Genomic DNA, 17539 nt, shown 5'->3' with positions numbered 1-17539 from the left:
TATTTACCTATGCACATGATGCAGGAGATTATTTGGTTGGGGCAATGGAAGCTTGTCGTAGGCATTTAGCCACCACTGCATAGCCTTGCTTGAAGGTAATTTTTTTGTGTTTTTCCGTGGCCTCCAAATTAAAATCAATGCCTTGCATTTTTTTATTAATTAAAAAAATCATTTGCATTTTATAAATAATTTTTCTTTGCAATTCATTTATTTCTACTTACAATGTGTGCTTTGATTTTCGAATATCCCCCAGAGCTAAGTTTGTGCTACCCAACCTTTTCCAGCCTCGCCTTTGTTTCCTTTGATGTGTCTTGCAACCTATGAAAAGTTTGAAATATGTTAGATGATATAGATATAAAGATGAGTACTAATTAGTCAATTGTTATATATTGGTATGAAGGTTTTAGCATAAAGTAGCATGTTCCACCAAAAATATGAAAAAAGGGAAGCAATTATAGCATCATACCTTTAATTGACATGTAATCATGCTATTTATCCATAATAGATCTAGAAGGTCATCAAATATGGTTGCCCACATGTCATCAATATTCTTGGTACTCTTTGTAATTGGTAATTGGTAATTGGTAATGAATAAGAATTGCTTATCATATTAAGATTTTTGGATGTAATTTTAGTGTGGTTATTGATTGATAGAAGTTTTGTTTTACTTAGCACAACATCTCTCTACTTTTCTTAAGCTTTTAATGTAAACTCAATCTTCAAGCTTCTAATTTTGAACTCCTCCAGAAGGTCTTTGAAAACTTTGTAGACATTCGTCTTGACCAAACAAGTCAGATGATTTTGCCATATAAACCAAACAATCAACTTTGTTGACCATAGATGTAGAAGGTCATGAAAAATGACTGCCAAAATGCCATCAATCTTGTTGGTGTTTCTGCTAGTTTTAATGGGTAATGATTGATAATTGTTTTTCTTATTGCAAAATTTGTATATAATTTTAGTTTGGTCATTGATTGAAGTGTTGTTTTTGTAAGTATATGCAGTGGAGATGAAACAAAAGCTCTTTTTTTTTTTGGAGATTCATATGCAGACATTGGAAATTACTATCCTAGTATGAAAAATAGCATAGTTTCAGCATGGAAATATTTGTATGGTATCACTTGGCCTGGGCACCCATCAGGCAGGGTATCATCTGGCAGAATTCTTACTGATTATTTAGGTAATCTTTCTCAAAATCAATTTCTTATGATCTCAAAGGTCCATATCAGAAACTATTGTTCATATCAGGAACTGTTGTTGCATATTTTAGCCCAAAATATTTGAATAGGCAACATAAATAGAAGTCAAATTGCCTCAAACTTTTCCATTGCTATGTACTAGGGTTTCCAAGTGCTTTTCACCATCAGCTAATATAGGTATATGTTTGACTTCTCTCTAATTATATAATGATTATAGATCATGGTATTGACTTCTAATTTTCTAAGTATGATAATGCTTAAGGGTCTCGTCTGCAATTTTGTATATTTATATTTTGCACTGTGAACCTAGAAATTCCCCCAAAATTTATAAGATATAGAAATCCTATCAAAAAAATCTTATTGAAATTGCATTTGGAAGGCAAGCCAAAACTTTTCAAAGTAATCATATGAAACAAAAAAACCGTTGACCCTTTAGGATTGCACTATAGGATCCTTTGAAAATCCTTTTTCAATCCATCCATATAACTCCTCATAATTGATGCTCTCTTTAGGATACAATTATATTAAAATTGAACAAGCAATTTTCAATTTTAAAGTCTTGATAACTATGACAAGTTCTCTCCAGTAGTGCTTCTCTTGTATACTCTGAGCCATGGACCGGAACAATCCTATTTTCTTAATCTATTAACATTAAAATGCTTATCTACAAGAGCTTCTGGATTTGATTGTGTATATTTTTTTAAGCATGTATGTTTCAAATCAAACTTCGTGCTCTATGATTGTGTATCTTTTTTCTTGTGGCCTCTTATGCTTGGTTTCATCTCTCTTATGCTTGATTTCATCCCGATAATGGTTCAAAATGTCGATGCTTAAAAAACTATACAAAATCAAATCCAGAAGCTCTTGCAAATAATTTTCATAGATTGTAAAAATCTATTCTCATTGATTAAAATACTTCTTTTATTTATGATTATATTGCCATGGTTTTAAATATATAGGTGAATGCATTTACCAGAGTTTGTGTTTCTTCTTAAATTTATGCAGCCCAAATCTTAGGTCTTCCATCTCTAGTGACCTACAAGGTTCTAAAAAGTTCAAGCCATCATATACAAGCAAGGAAAGGCATAAACTTTGGAGTAGCATACATTGGGGTATTTGATACTTTTGGAGTTCCAAAGCTAAGTGTCCAAGTTGGGAATTTCAAGGATTCCATTATATCTCAAAAATATGGTTCTCATCATCTGAAGCACTCAATAGCACTTCTCACTCAGAATGGAAATGATTATGTTGCTACAAATGTTACCACAATGGTAAGAATAAATATCACCAAACTTGCTATGTTCTAATGATTTTTTTTGTTTCTAGATTTAATTGTGGAAGTTTTTTTAGTATCAATGTTTCGGATCCACTCTGTGATCTATCATCAGGATGAAAGAATTATCTTACATCCTTCTCTCATTCTGACGATGGATCATATCTTACATCCTTCTCTCATTCTGATGATGGATCACATAGTGCGATCTATTGATACTAATAAAACTTACACAATCAAATCCAGAAACGAAAAAAGATTTTTTAAAAATAGATTATGAAAATATGATATTATTAATTGTCATGTTGTACTAGAATGATTCAAATGTGATTTAAAAAAATATGTGACGGAGGGTTATGTTTACAGGGAATAGAGAAGTTTGTGAAGAGTGTTGTAGCAGAGATGAAATTGCAACTCACAGAGCTATATAATCTTGGGCTAAGGAATTTTTTGGTATCAAATAACATGCCATTTGACTACAAACCAAGTTACTTATAGTCTAGAGTAGTATGTTTGAACACAACAATGGACTTAGTTTCCACCCACAACAAATATCTATCACAAGCCATTTCAGAGCTAAGGGAGCTTGAAGATGCCAACTTCCTCATCCTTGATTTCTTTGCAGCCTTCTCTCATATTATCTTCAACCCATTTGCATATGGTAAAGACATTGATTATAGTGTAGTCAATAATTTCAAGATTATCTTTTTCAAGTTTTCCTTCTAAACAGTGTATCTATTTAAGAGCCATAATTATAGGATTACATAAATACATGAGGATACTGATTGACTTATTTTTGTATTGTGTATTGAGTAGGAATCCATGAGATGAGTAGATCATGCTGTTCTAGAGATGGAAACATGAGCAGCTCCATTGTTGGCTGTGCTGATTATGATGAACGAGGAAGAGCTCTTTTTCATCTGTGCAAGTCTCAAGAAGAATTTTTCTTTTTTGATTGGTACCATCCTACTTAGATAGGATGGCAAGTGATGATAAATCTTCACTACTCTCATTGTGGGTTTGTTCAAGATGGCTCATGTACTTGTCATTACATTGACTGAATATCATTTATCACCTATACTGCTAACACATTACGCTATGGTACATGTAGTTGAGCATTACTATATTTTCAAGACATAATATAGCTATATGTGAAGTTATAAGCGCACTATTTATATCTTATGTAGGATTTATGCCCAGATTGAGATATATACAATTGTTGTCATGCCCAAACTATGAGGGCAAAAAAACACACAAATAATTTTATTTATTTATAATAATTAGAAAGCTCTATGTTGATAAGTTTGCGACCAAAGTTAAAGAAGAGGTTCTCTACATTTCAACTGAAGTTACATATCTTGAGAGGGAAAGTTTTTTTTCGTTAAATTAATATGCTCATTATTAAATTGACATTGACAATCATTATTAGATTAAAATTATCACAAAATAAAGAGATTAATTGATTTCCAAAGCAACCCGCACTTAGATTTTAACTAAACAAAACTAAGTAACATTATCTAAATAAATTGATAAAAAGATCCTACTAAAATAGAACTAATCTCTAACTCCCTCTTACAATCTAAGCACTAATAACAAAATTTAATTAACCTTTCCATACTTTATTTAATTTAGGATGAACTAAAACAATTTATAATAATTAAAACAAAACACTAAAAACAATATTTAAATTAAATGTTATTAATGTGAATCTTAAACTAGACATAAATTTAATTAACTAACAACTAACTAATTTGATTTAAAACTATCTAAATCTAATTTGATCTAACCACAAAGAAAATAATTGACTAAACTTTAAATAAAACTTAACTCTAACACATACTAATCTAACACAACTTTAAATCTTAATTAAAAATTTAAAACTAACTAAACATGCTAAAAAAAAAACTAATACTACTAAATATACATTAACATTTGGAACAAAAAAAACTATTAAAAAACATAATGAAAAAAAATCTAACTTAAAACTTTCTTAAACTAACATAATTTAAATCTAAAACTATCTAAAAACAATAACATCTAACTACACAACACATTAACTAACATCTACACTAACCTAACACTAACCTATGCTAACACCTATACTAACCCTTAACTCCTACTCTATCCCACAAGTCAAATCGACCCCCGTTTGGAAACACTGTGCATCAACCAAGCGCTTTCCAAGAAATGAGAACTCGTTGCCCAAGCAAAAACAAGTACTGACACAACTTGTCAGGTGAGGTGGCAACTATGAAAAGCAAGCACAGGTTTGAAAGAAAAGAAGAAATCTCCATCCCAAAACAAGGAGAGAAAACTTCAGCGCTAAACCCCAAAAAGGAATCATGACAAGGCTATAGTAATGGAAGATTCCTAGGAATGCGTGACAGATCCAAGGGTCCTTTCAACAGGTCTTGTCCCCCTCCTTCCTATCTTGTCATGGTTGAGGGCCAAGTTGACGCCCAAGGAGGAGATACAAGGTTTGCTTAAAAATATATATAACATCTTTGATTTAAACCTTCCCTTAATAAAAGAGACGAGCGTACCAACAGAGATGATGGGGATGAGGTGATATCACCCCATCATCATTACATTTTGTTGACTTAGTTTTAAATTTAGCAACATAAGTCTTTTCAAACCTCCTCTAAAAGCTGCGTCCAACAAGGGGATAAGGGGAAGCATTAAATCCATAAAGTTTTATAGGTAAGAAACTAGATATTTAGGATATTTAGCTTAGTTAAAATTTCTTCTTTTTATCTTTCTTTGTTTATTTGATTAGTATTTTTAATTTTAAATACAATATTCAAAAAGAAAAAATGATATTAAGAGAATCTCTTAGATTCTCTGTCTCAAGGGGAGAATTTAAATTTGCTCCCCATACAAAAATTAGAGAGTTTTTTTTGCTCTCTTGGCACACCTTTTTTTTTTTTTTTTAATACTCAATCACCAATTTTATTGGCAAACCTGATTCAAAGGCTTAGCCAGGAAAGAACCAGGAAGAAAACCCAGCTTCGTTGCCATTACAACAAAGTTTGAAATACAGATTACATAGGTTATCAATCCCAAATTACAACAATTTAATTGAATTTTCTTCATGACCCTCATCAAGGGATTCATAACAATTTTTGTAACACATTTCTAGAACCATGGAGGGAACAGAAACTAATCAAGTGACAACAAGCATGACCAAGAAACAATTCAAACATGCATATTCATACAAGGTTATCACAATAGGATTCACAATGAATCAAAACTAGGGAAAGGTGGATTTTTCCAACAGGAGATGTCAGACACAACACCAAACCAGGTGCCCAATTGGGGCTATAAATCAAGAACTTTCGTTTTTCCATTCTTACGTGTCAAAAACTCATACGTGGTTTGTGCTGATAGGTAGGGGCCCATAACACCCTACCCTCTCTCCCTCTTCTCATCCTGAGAAGAGACTCTACACTGTTGGAGTCCAACTAAAAGGACCTTTCCCAAAATTGGCCACTTCTGCCCTCTCCAAGGGTGAGTAATGCCAAAACACCCAAGCATGAACATCACAAAAATCAAACATAAACATGAAAGGAAAACATTCAAAAAGCATGGTTTTCAAACCTTCCCAACATACCCACATACATACAAGCATTCAAACAACAAAAAGGTAGCATAAGCATGAAACAAACATGAAAATCCGAGTAAGGGAGATGAGAATTCCTACCTGCACAAAGAGGTAATGGCAAATGAACAAGTTTGAGTAGAGCTTTCCCCTTCCTTGCTTCAATCTTCAAAAAATCCTCTCTAAATGTAGAGATTGGGTAACAACCTCAACTAGTCCAAGAAGGGCCTCTAAATAAGCCTCAAACTCAACCACCAAAGGGATCAATAACTTCACTCACCCACCTACAAATCTAGAAGCTCCTAACTTAACCCACACTATGGTTAACCACTAAGTGGAGGTGAGGTAAGGCAACTCATGGTAACCACTTGCAATTTTCGCACAAAGGTAAAATGAGACTTTTTGAGTGATCTCAAAAGTCAAAAAAAGGGGCTTAGGGGTTGGAAAAGACCCCCAACCCATACCCATACCCCTTGGGTATAATTATTTCATGTTTTAAAGCCTTAGGAATAGGTTAAGAGCCAAACAAAAACTAGGAATTAAATAGGACCATCTAATAACTCAAAAATGCAGATTAAGCACTAATTCAGATTAAGGGTGACTAAACTCAATTAAGAACCAAATTAGCAAAAAGAAACTAACTTAATCCGACTTAGGTCCAAAGGTTACATAGCTAACCCTAGCTAGCATGTTGAAGAACATAAAAAAATCATGAATGTCAAGCGACACTAAAGAAACATAGTTACGAACATTAACATTTACTGATCACATAAGGATACATACATACATCTCAATTTAATTACGAACAACAAGGTTTCCAAAATTAGCACATAGAGATCAGTTTTGTTCCTCCGTTGGTTTTCTCGACTAACATATTTGCACACTCATTGCACACATCAGTAGTCCCAAAAATCACATGTACATATGTATATATGTATCAGAAATTCACATAAATTGAAACATACATCAGTCAGGGTTTCTTTCATCCTACTTATATCCTTAATCATAAATATTCCAAAAATCAATGTGTTAATCCTACATTTTACTTAATTCATCAACATACATATACCTAAAACCTTAAATGATGAACATCAAATATCTAGAAGTGACATCACACAAGATGAAATAATATAATATGTTCTAAGCATCAGATAATGTCTCGACATCTCGAGTCGTGAGTATCAAAATAATAGTGTAGCTATGAAGGGTCAGGGCGAGGCCTCACAATTATATACAGGCATTCTATGTGCAATCAACCACCACAGTTTATTAGATGCCCAAATTTTAGAGAGCATTCATAATAGGGTGAAAGCAATTGTGTCAACATGTGAATTACATACCTTTCATCAATAGATAGATTAAATTGAGCTAGTTGAAATTGTTGATATTGAAGTTGAACCCTAAATTTGCTCATTAATGTACTAGTAGTTAATACTATTGCATACCTTTTTGGATTTGCTGGTGTACTTTCTTTTGGACGTTCCCCTTTCTCCTTTGCATCCAAAATGAACTTATTCTAGTTCCTCACTGAAACAAAGGGAGGATGCTCGTACTTCGGGTTTAGGATGAGACTCTTTCTATATGTGTCCCTCACAACCTTAAGATGTCTAGAAGCTTTTTGTAACAATTTCTTATGATCAAAAGTATTACTACCAAACTCATGCTCTATATCTTTGATGAGCTCATCTTTTAATTTTTTATCTTGGTAGTTCCACCTTTTAAGAAAAAACACAAAATTGTTAGATATAGCTATTATAAGAAAAGACCCAAATGAAAGGAAAAATGTTGCACCAATTAATGATATGAAAAAAAATTGGGATAAAATTAGTTCAGTTATGATGTTCCACCTCTTACGTATGGTGGGCCTGAATCTTCGTAGTGTAAGGTCATAAAGCCTCCTATAAAATGTATCATTTCCTGCAAAAAATGTCATGGGATAATTAATAGTAAGAACCATTAAAATGAATCATGTGAAGAATAATTTTCATAGTGAATAAAAAATACATAAAATGAGATACATTTCATATTTTGAGTGATCTATTTCAGGTTTGGAGGATCAACTTGACCAAAATTGACCAAAAAAGAAGTTTGGAAAAAATTTAAAAATGTCTAAAACTAGTCAAACTCTACCAAGGTTCTGTTGCTAACATTCTGAAACTAAAAAATGTACTATGACTATATTAAATAGTATACTTTGAAAAAAAATATAGTTCATAATACATATAACTTGCCATGACCTTCATTTTTTGTCATTCTTAATTGATGTTGTGACTAATCATACCTGGGATATTATGGAAAATGTAGTGTCTGCCCCTAGATCGCATTTCTGTTATCATTGTCAAATTCCTTAGGCTGATTTTATTCATTGATTAGTTTTAGAGATATTGGATTTATAATACTATGATATTATTTCATGACTTTGATTACAAATGTATCAGTTATTATTGCTTAGTTGATTTCATTCATGTGTTGTTAATGATATTTTGATGATTCCTAGTTAGTAAATGTGGTTTCTTTCATAAAAATGTTAACATGATGTCTTTAATGATGATTATGTTGTATTGATAGAGATGCATTATTATATGTACGCATTTGATGTTAGACTTGTGATTTTTATGATACTTACCCCATATGTGCATGTGTATGGTGCGCGTGTTTATCTTTCTGTCTGATATGTTTGATGTGGTTAAGGGAGGGAGTCGTAGTCACCTGCTAGTCAGGATCTACATGATGAACCACTCCCTGCCATTGTCTATTTAGTTTAGATATAATTATATACATGTACATGCTCGTCTTTTATGCAGGATGCAGATACCGGGCATCAACTTCCCTAAATTGTCAGGATGAGGGTGCCCTATTACATATACTCAAATGGTGAGAATGGGAAGATAATGATCAGGTCCAATCCTAGCCATAGCCTAAAATACTTGTCCTGCAAGGAGGACTCGTAACAGATTGTCTACCCTTTTTAAACCCGTGAGTATTTTGTGCGTATGTTGTTTTGTGAGTCTTTGATGAATTTTCTATTAATTAAGTCTAATTAAAGGATTAACTTAATGATTTAATTTAATGGAAAATTATTATGATATTTTGAATATTTAATTATATTTAATTAATTGAGAAATTAATTAAATATAAAGAATTGAATTGAAGATAAAAGTTTTAAGAATAAATGTAGAACGTGATAATATTTATTTAATTTAATAATAATATATTTAGAGTTCATTTTTAAATAAATGCTAAATATTATTGTTATTTAAGTTAATAAATATTTATCAAATTAAACGTTCAAAAATAAATTAAAAAGTGAAAAGATATTAATTTATGAAAAAAGATTTAAGTTTGCATGAATGAGTTTAAGATATAGAAATTAATTTAAAAGATAAAATATGTGAACTTGATTAAGATATTTTATTATAGTGTGCATGAGATTTAAAAATTTAATAAATTAATTTAAAGCGAAGTCAAGTGGAAAATTAAATAAAGTAATTTAATAATTCACTTAACGTGCATGAAAGGAATAATAAAAGAATATCTTAATTAAAAAGAAAATTAATTGTGCATGAATGAATGAATTAAATAAAATAATTATAATTTTAGAGTTGTGGGGACAGAAACCCTAAAAGGTAATTAGATTCTATATTAGAGGGTTTTGGGGTCATTATTACGGACACAGATTTTGGAGAGCAACTCAGAGGGTTTGCGAAAGAAAGGAATTTCTCGTGGCTTGAAGGATTTTGCGTAGGAATTTTCATCTTATTGTCAAAGTTTAGCATCAGTACGAGGTAGGGTTTGAAATCCCGTGAATGCTTTTTCAAATTGGAAATATCTGTTTGCTTCGTGTTTGTTTGTGTGGTTGAAATTCTGTTTGTCATCTTGATTGTTGTTCAGATCTGATTGATTGAAATTAGTCTCTCATTATTCATATTTACCAAAGAAAATCGTAGAGAAAATTAATTTAAATCACGTGGGGTTTGAAAGAAAGGTAAATTCTAATTTAGAAAGAAAATTTTTGATCATTGCCCATATTCGTCCTATCAGATTTAGATGGAAACTGTTTATATTATATATATATATATATATATGATAAATTAAAATAAATTTAAAAAAATAAAAAATAAAAAATAATTTATTGTTAAAAATATTATAAAAGATTGTGTTGGTTATTTTTTAAACTATGGAATTATTATAAATAAATTGAATTTGTTTAAAAATTATAATAATAATAATGGACGATTTTTTTTTTTTTTAAAAGGGAATTTTCATACATTAAAAAAAACTTGCCGCATGGTACCCGCCGGTGGCTTTAATGGGTCGCGGCAGCCGGTACCTCTACTGCCACAGGCAGCAGTTGTACTGCTGATGCGCGCAGCAGGGTTTCCTACTGCCGCAGGTAACAGGCCGGCGGGCCTTTAATTACTCTTATATGTTATAAAAATATATATTTTTAAAAAAGTTTTTAAAGATTTTAATTAAAAAAAATTATTAATCGATTTTATTTGGTATTTAATATAATTATTAATAAATTTCTTTTATAATTATATTAAATTCAACAAAATTTTAATTAATAAATTTGATTAATAAACGTTATTAAAATTTATTTATTTTTATAATTAATTAATAAGTATTGTCATTAGTATTATTTAGTTAATAAATAATTAAATAATATTAGAATGGTTTTGTTTAAAATATATATGTATTAATTAAATTAGTTAAAATCTTTTTAACTAAGGATAATTAATAAAAGAAAGATATTTGAATCAAGTATTGAAATTATTTAAATTATCGATAGCAAACGACCTTAATAAATTGAGAATATTATAAACTTAAAAATATTCTTTGAAATGCAACTGAAACTTTATCTTTGACTCTATGGTGTATTCTCAAATCAAACGCAAACTATAAAATCATACCGTTTGCTTGTACTATCTATACTTCTAGATTTTTGAGGTTGATTAGATGTTGACCAATCTAGGATTTACACCAGAGGTTTTGTGAGATTTCTTGTATACTATTTATGTGGCTGGATGTTATGATGTGTTTTGTGATTCATATTGGAGATTATATTTATGAGGTTTATCTTGTGGAGCTTTTATGTGTTCTTGGATGGGAGAACCATCTTATTATCAGGTTGCCTGTTAAGGAACCCAGTTTGATCTTTAGGGGTGTTGTTGTATGGGACACAACTATGTTTCTATGTGCTTAGGAGAGGTTGTCTAGGTACGTGACTTGGGAGTGGCTTGCATAGGGGTCTGGGACCCAAAGTGGTCAGTGCCGGGGTAACCTAATACAAGTTATGTAATAAGTGATAATCTAGTAATTAAAACTTTTGGGGGGGAACACACTAGAAAGATAAGTTAGAGATTTTTGATCTACCCATGCCTTGAGTGCTTGTATAGACTAAGGATGGGAATAAGATGAGTGCCTCATCTTCTTGAGAGGGCTTTCTAGTTTCCATATGTGTGATGTTGAGGGTCTGGGGTTCAGAGTAACCAGTCCAGGGTAACTCAACGCTTGAGGGTTCGGGGTCTATTAAGAGATCAGTCCAGGGTAACTCAAGAAGCCATGTGATGACACTCCCTAGTATGTAGCCTAAGTCTCCTCTGTAGATCTCTGTAGATTATGTGTACCTCTGGTGGTGTATTTATTGTTGGATGTGTTTATTGTGGTTATTACTTTCATTGAGGATGATTGGTGATTCATGGATGATGTTCTCTTGATATGTGGTTTTTGACTTGAGGTGATTATCTTTCGTTGACTTTATCTTATGATCTTGGTATTTGGTTTATACTTGGTTCATGTATGATGTTTGGTTATGTGGTGTCGGTATTGGATTGAGTGTTCTTACTTTTGGATTATTTTATCTTCTTGAGTAGTATGTGTTACCTTTGAGGTAGTTTTGGGTATTAGGGGTACCTTGCCTAGGAATGTTTTATGTTTGATTAGCTGTATGAGGATCGTTCATTATCTTCCCTGCACGGTGGGAGTGGAAGCCTGACTAGGTAACCATGCGGTCGGGAGGTAGTGTATTCTTACCATTTGGGTTTCCCTTCACATTGCTAGCTGTTGGATGTTCGTTGCAGAAGATGTACCTTTATCATTCTTATTTCTTATCTTAGAGACTTCTTTTTTGATGATGTATATATGTTATCATGTATTATGATGTGCTGTATCTATTCTCACATACCCTGCGACATGTGCAGTGGATGTTATTAATTGGATGTACTTTCATTGTATTGTTTATACTTATGCATTTGCTTATGCGATTATGTATCTGTTATTCCTTTATGATCTTGAGACATTGTACTTGGAACTTAAACTAATTAATTTAAAATTATTAAATGTGACTCAACGTAAAGGAACCCTTGAGGAATTGAAACTATATCTATAATTGCAAATGTGTATTTGATGTGTATGTTCATGTTGCTTCCGCATTAATGTTATCTTGATGTTTTTAAAACTTATTTAAAAAAAAAAAAAAAAAAAAAGTTCAGTAAACATTGTAACATGTTAGGTTTATTTCTCTTGGGTTCCCAAGCGGGGTGTTACAGAAAACAAATATTGCTAAAATAGATAGTGAAGCTGAAAGTTAGCACTCTAAAACTCTAACAGGCAATAGCAATGATGTGGGAAATCATTGAAAACTGAACATTGAATATGAAAGAAGACTCCCACTTTTGGTTCTCTATAGAAAAATTGGTTAGTATCTTCTACTGAAAGCATGAAATTGCAATGTACCGAATTACTAAACTAGAGAATTATTGGTATAGACAAAAGGTCATTGATAATTCAGATGATCCTACAAAAATCATAATAAAAGGGAACTCTAGAATAATTAAATAACTTACACAATACGACATACTAAAGAAGGTCATGAGGCATCACTCCACATCAAAAGCCCTTTCATTCATGACTTCCTATCATGTTTACGTCTTGCAAGAAAATCCTTATTACAATATAAAAAATAATTATTTAAAGTACCTGGAATCTTAGGACATTTCAAAGGCATTGATTCATCATCATCAATCAACAATGATGTTTGCATAGCTCCCGTGCTAGAAACACTTGTAGCTCCAAGAAATGACGGTGAATTATCACCAATACATGCACTATGATCCGCATTTGGCAATGTACGAGATGGTGCATCTCCTACCACAAAAAAAATAATACACTATGTGATGCACTCAAGATTAAAGTACATATTATCAACTCATAATTAACACAAAACCAAATATAGAAAAACAAGGATTTACCAGCTAGACGTCCCCTTGTTGCTGACATTACAGTCAGCAAGCTCGTACGGGCATCCGTCAACCTCGTAGGAGTCTCTTGCACTGGATGACTTGAACAATACATTGTTAGCAAAGACATTCTGAAATAATAAAAGTAAGAGTTAAGAATTTTTGAATGTTCGAAATAAAAAATTCCTTCTAACTTGTGAACTAAAAGATTATTTTACCAATGGCAGTCGGAGTAGCCTCACCGCATTGTCCTTGACCAAGTTGTGGATTAGTTGCCAAAAAATTCTGTATAACAAGAATTTAGTAGTTAAAGTTTCTTACAACTCTTTTAAAAGAATTTCATCAATAAAGTATTTTGCACATATTACATATTTTACTTCACAACATATAAGATTATAAAATATAAATCTTTATTGAAATTTTGTTATAACTAAAGATTCATTACTGCTTACTTCATAACGACGAGCTTGCGCTCTCAAATTTGATAACCTCTTCATCATCTCCTTGGATTCCATATTTGCCTCATCCAAAATTTTCATTATTTCTAAATTAATTTTTAAAATTTTTTTCTTCAACATTGTTGTTACATTGGGAGTTTCAGCAATATCCTCATCAGAAGGCATAGCTAATGGCTCAGTACTTACTGCTGGTGCTTTACCCTTATCCTGAACATCAAATTGTGAGAGGAATATCAGTAAAACTATCATAAAAACTCAAAAATATTAAATAAAATAACATAATAATATAACATTTTCCAACTATCTAATTTGTACAATTTCAAAACGGTTTACCCTCGCTGAAGAAGGGGTGGGAGTAGCATCCTGGTGACCTCTATCATCTGTCGGATTCATATCATCCTGTCACAAAGATTAAACATAAAAAATTTAGCTAATTGAAAGCAATAGATAGCAAAAAAAACTTATTAACAAAATGGTAAATAGTACTTACAACCCTCATGATAGTAACTTTGTTTGTATCTATGCGATTTAAATGGTAATCAATTAGCAGTTCTTCCCCTGCACTTATTGATTTTATTGCACAAACAAAAACTTCATTCCCCTCATGCACCTCAAATATGCAATTGGGTTGCTTACTAGTTGAAGAAGGTCATGTACCATTTATAAAACCTGCAATATTACCTATTCCTTTTGGTCTACCATCAATGTACATAGCAAATTTTTTACTTTGATCATTTTCTTTCCGTTGTATATAATTAGCTGATACCCCATACCTACACATACTTTTTTTATATCGAACAATCTGCATCCAATCATTGTAATTGTAACATGGACCGACATACTTGAACAATTCAACAACTTTATTGTAACATACCTTTATCCCATCCATGGAAAATAGACCCAAACCATGTAATGAGGATCAAGCAATGCAATATATCCTCTCATTAACACAAAAATCTATGTTAATTGGAGGTAGCTCATTGGGTACCCATTCTTTCTCAATGTGTGTGTACCAAAAGGGCACCTTGATGTCGCCTTTGGTCTCATCATCATAAGAACATGACCCCCCATTAGCAAGGAAAAATTGCATGTGTTTATCAAATTTTTTTCTATTCTTTTGACCTCTAGTTGATCTCCCTATTTTAGCCATACTACACGTAGAGCTTTCATCTACCATTTCCTCATTTCTCTCATTCGATGTAGATAGATCTAACAAGTACCTATTTGGTGGGTCCTGCAATCCATCAAATGGAAAGTGAAAGTGACAAATATAAAATGTAGTAAGTTGAAAGTGATTATACAATTATATTTCTATACATACCTTTTTTGTCTATATATATATTATATGATTATATAATATGTCTATTTATACCATACGTGCTCTATGATAAACAAGAAGAATATAAGAAAATTATGTCTATTTATTGACTTATACCTACTGATCCATGTCACTATGCACAATCCACACCAAACGGGTCAAATTTCCTGCATATGTTAATCATTTATCTTAAGTTAGCTAAAAATTACATGATACGTGTAAACATGAACAAATTTACATGATACACATTTGCTATAAATAACTTAGAAGACAACATGAACAATAGGCAACATCACAAACATGAATAAATTTTCCTTATATATGGAATGCAAGATCGTCAACAAAAGGGATGACGATGTACCTATAGTCAATTGACTATTTACAAAAAGAGTCATAATTAGACACAACATAAACATTGGTAACTATAAATAACATATGTTGTAATCATTAGAAATGAACACAATAAATATGTAATCAAATTTCCTACATATGTTAATCATTTATCTTAAGTTAGCTAAAAATTACATGATACATGTATGCTAAAAATAACTTAGAAGACAACATGAACAATATGCAACATTGTAAACATGAACAAATTTACCTTATATATGGAATGCAAGATTGTCAACAGAAAGGGTGATGAGGTTTGTAGTCATTGATTATCTTCATCATCATTATCATCATCGCCATCAACACCATCATCATCGGCATCATCATCGCCATCATCACCATCACCATCATCATCATCATCATCACCATCATCATCATCATCATCATCATCATCGTCGTCGTCATCACCACCATCACCATCATCGTCATCACCATCATCTTGATCTTCATCATCTGCTTCTTCGTCATCTTCAATAGCTTCCTCTTCCATAACATTATACTTTATCGGCCTTCCTCTTGGATCATGTCTAACAACAAATGACCAACCCTGTTTATGTGGAACCTCTGAGTAAAACACTTTCTTGCATTGGCTTGGAAGAACATAGGGCTCATCTCCAACTGGCTCAAATGACCTTGTATTGATCATTATAAATCCATCATCATGTTGAATAACCATTCTATCTGGATCATTTTGATTTAGTCGTAACCTGTACCATTTGACAACGAATATAACTACTTTGAAGGTGTTAAATTCACACTCAATTATATCATCCAAGATACCATAGTATTGATTTTGATATTGTTAAGGATGTATGTCATTTCTAGATGATATATTGGTGACCTCGAAAACTGTACTTATCCGAGAATCAAAAGTTTGCTTTGTGTCATCCAACCTTTTTATGCAAAATTTGTGGCCATGATAGTACATAGCTTTGTGGTGCTTGACCTATAATTTTTGAAGTGTGTGTAAATTATTTGCATCGTGAGTTGATACGAAACATACGTCGAGTTATGATCATTAATAAATTTCTACATACCTCTCCACCTCTTAAACCCTTTACTAGATCAACTACCATTGGCATAACATTGGAATCTCCATTATGATGAGCTTCTGTAACCAATGAAGCAACACCTTCCCATGTTAATGAGCAACCATTTTGTTGACATCGTTCAATCCATTCCGTCATCCAATCAAGATTGTTTGCAATATACAAATGTATTGCATCCCACTCTCGACTACCTGTTTCAAAAAAATACACCAATTAAAAATAACTTATATTGAAGATTTATAAGAATTAATTATCTACAATAAAATTTTAGATTTACATCTCACTTTCCTCGATCTACCTTTTTCCATCAAGTACTCCCTTCGAATTTGTTAATTGAGTTGGGATCCCAAATATGATCTATATGGATCTTTGCTGCAAACTTAGGAAGATATTCACTAATGTACACCATGGTCTGGTATACCATATATCCCTCCACAATAGAACCCTCGGGATATTTTCTTTGTCGAACAAAGCCTTTCAAAAATTTCAAGTGCTTCTCAACCATCCTCCTCAACTTGATGTATGAGGTAGTGTTCTTGTGCATTGAAAAAAAATTGGAGATAGACACTTTTGCATTTCACACATTAGAAGAGGAATTTTTCTCTTCCAATATGTTATATCTTCTTTATTGATTTCTTTAGATGACAACCACCTCATGTATTTTCCAAGATCATATATAACCTGTTTGATATTGTTGGCGAAGTGGTGTGAGAGAGATAGAGGTAGAACGTACTGCAATATTTGTAAAATGATCTTGTCAATATTTTATAAAAGAATGCAATTGAAACTACATGCAATATATAAATATATAGTGAATACAAAATAACATGAATTACCTTAATAAATGTATGCCAATCGTGTGGGTAAAAGCACAAACATGTGTCCCTTTTATAAAGGAGAAGTGATATCAAAATTTAAAGTCTTCAACTTTAACGAAATGAAAGTGGCATTTGTGCTTAGAATTTGAAGATGATGTAAACTAATGAAATGTGTAAAATTGGATGAAGTTTATG

The 17539-nt window shown here is 32.0% G+C and overlaps 1 pseudogene; it reads left to right on the top strand.

Annotated features, from left to right (window-relative positions):
• The first annotated feature begins 859 nt into the window (after positions 1 to 859).
• On the top strand, positions 860 to 3533 carry LOC149577907 (GDSL esterase/lipase At5g03610-like; annotated as a pseudogene).
• The last annotated feature ends 14006 nt before the right edge of the window (positions 3534 to 17539 follow it).

Source organism: Cupressus sempervirens, chromosome 1 (genome assembly GCF_028749045.1).
Source record: "Cupressus sempervirens isolate cs-2001-9-10 chromosome 1, ASM2874904v1, whole genome shotgun sequence".
Classification (NCBI taxonomy): Eukaryota; Viridiplantae; Streptophyta; class Pinopsida; order Cupressales; family Cupressaceae; genus Cupressus; species Cupressus sempervirens.
The sequence above is the reverse complement of the archived record's forward strand: the minus strand, read 5'-3'. Positions and strand labels throughout refer to the sequence as shown.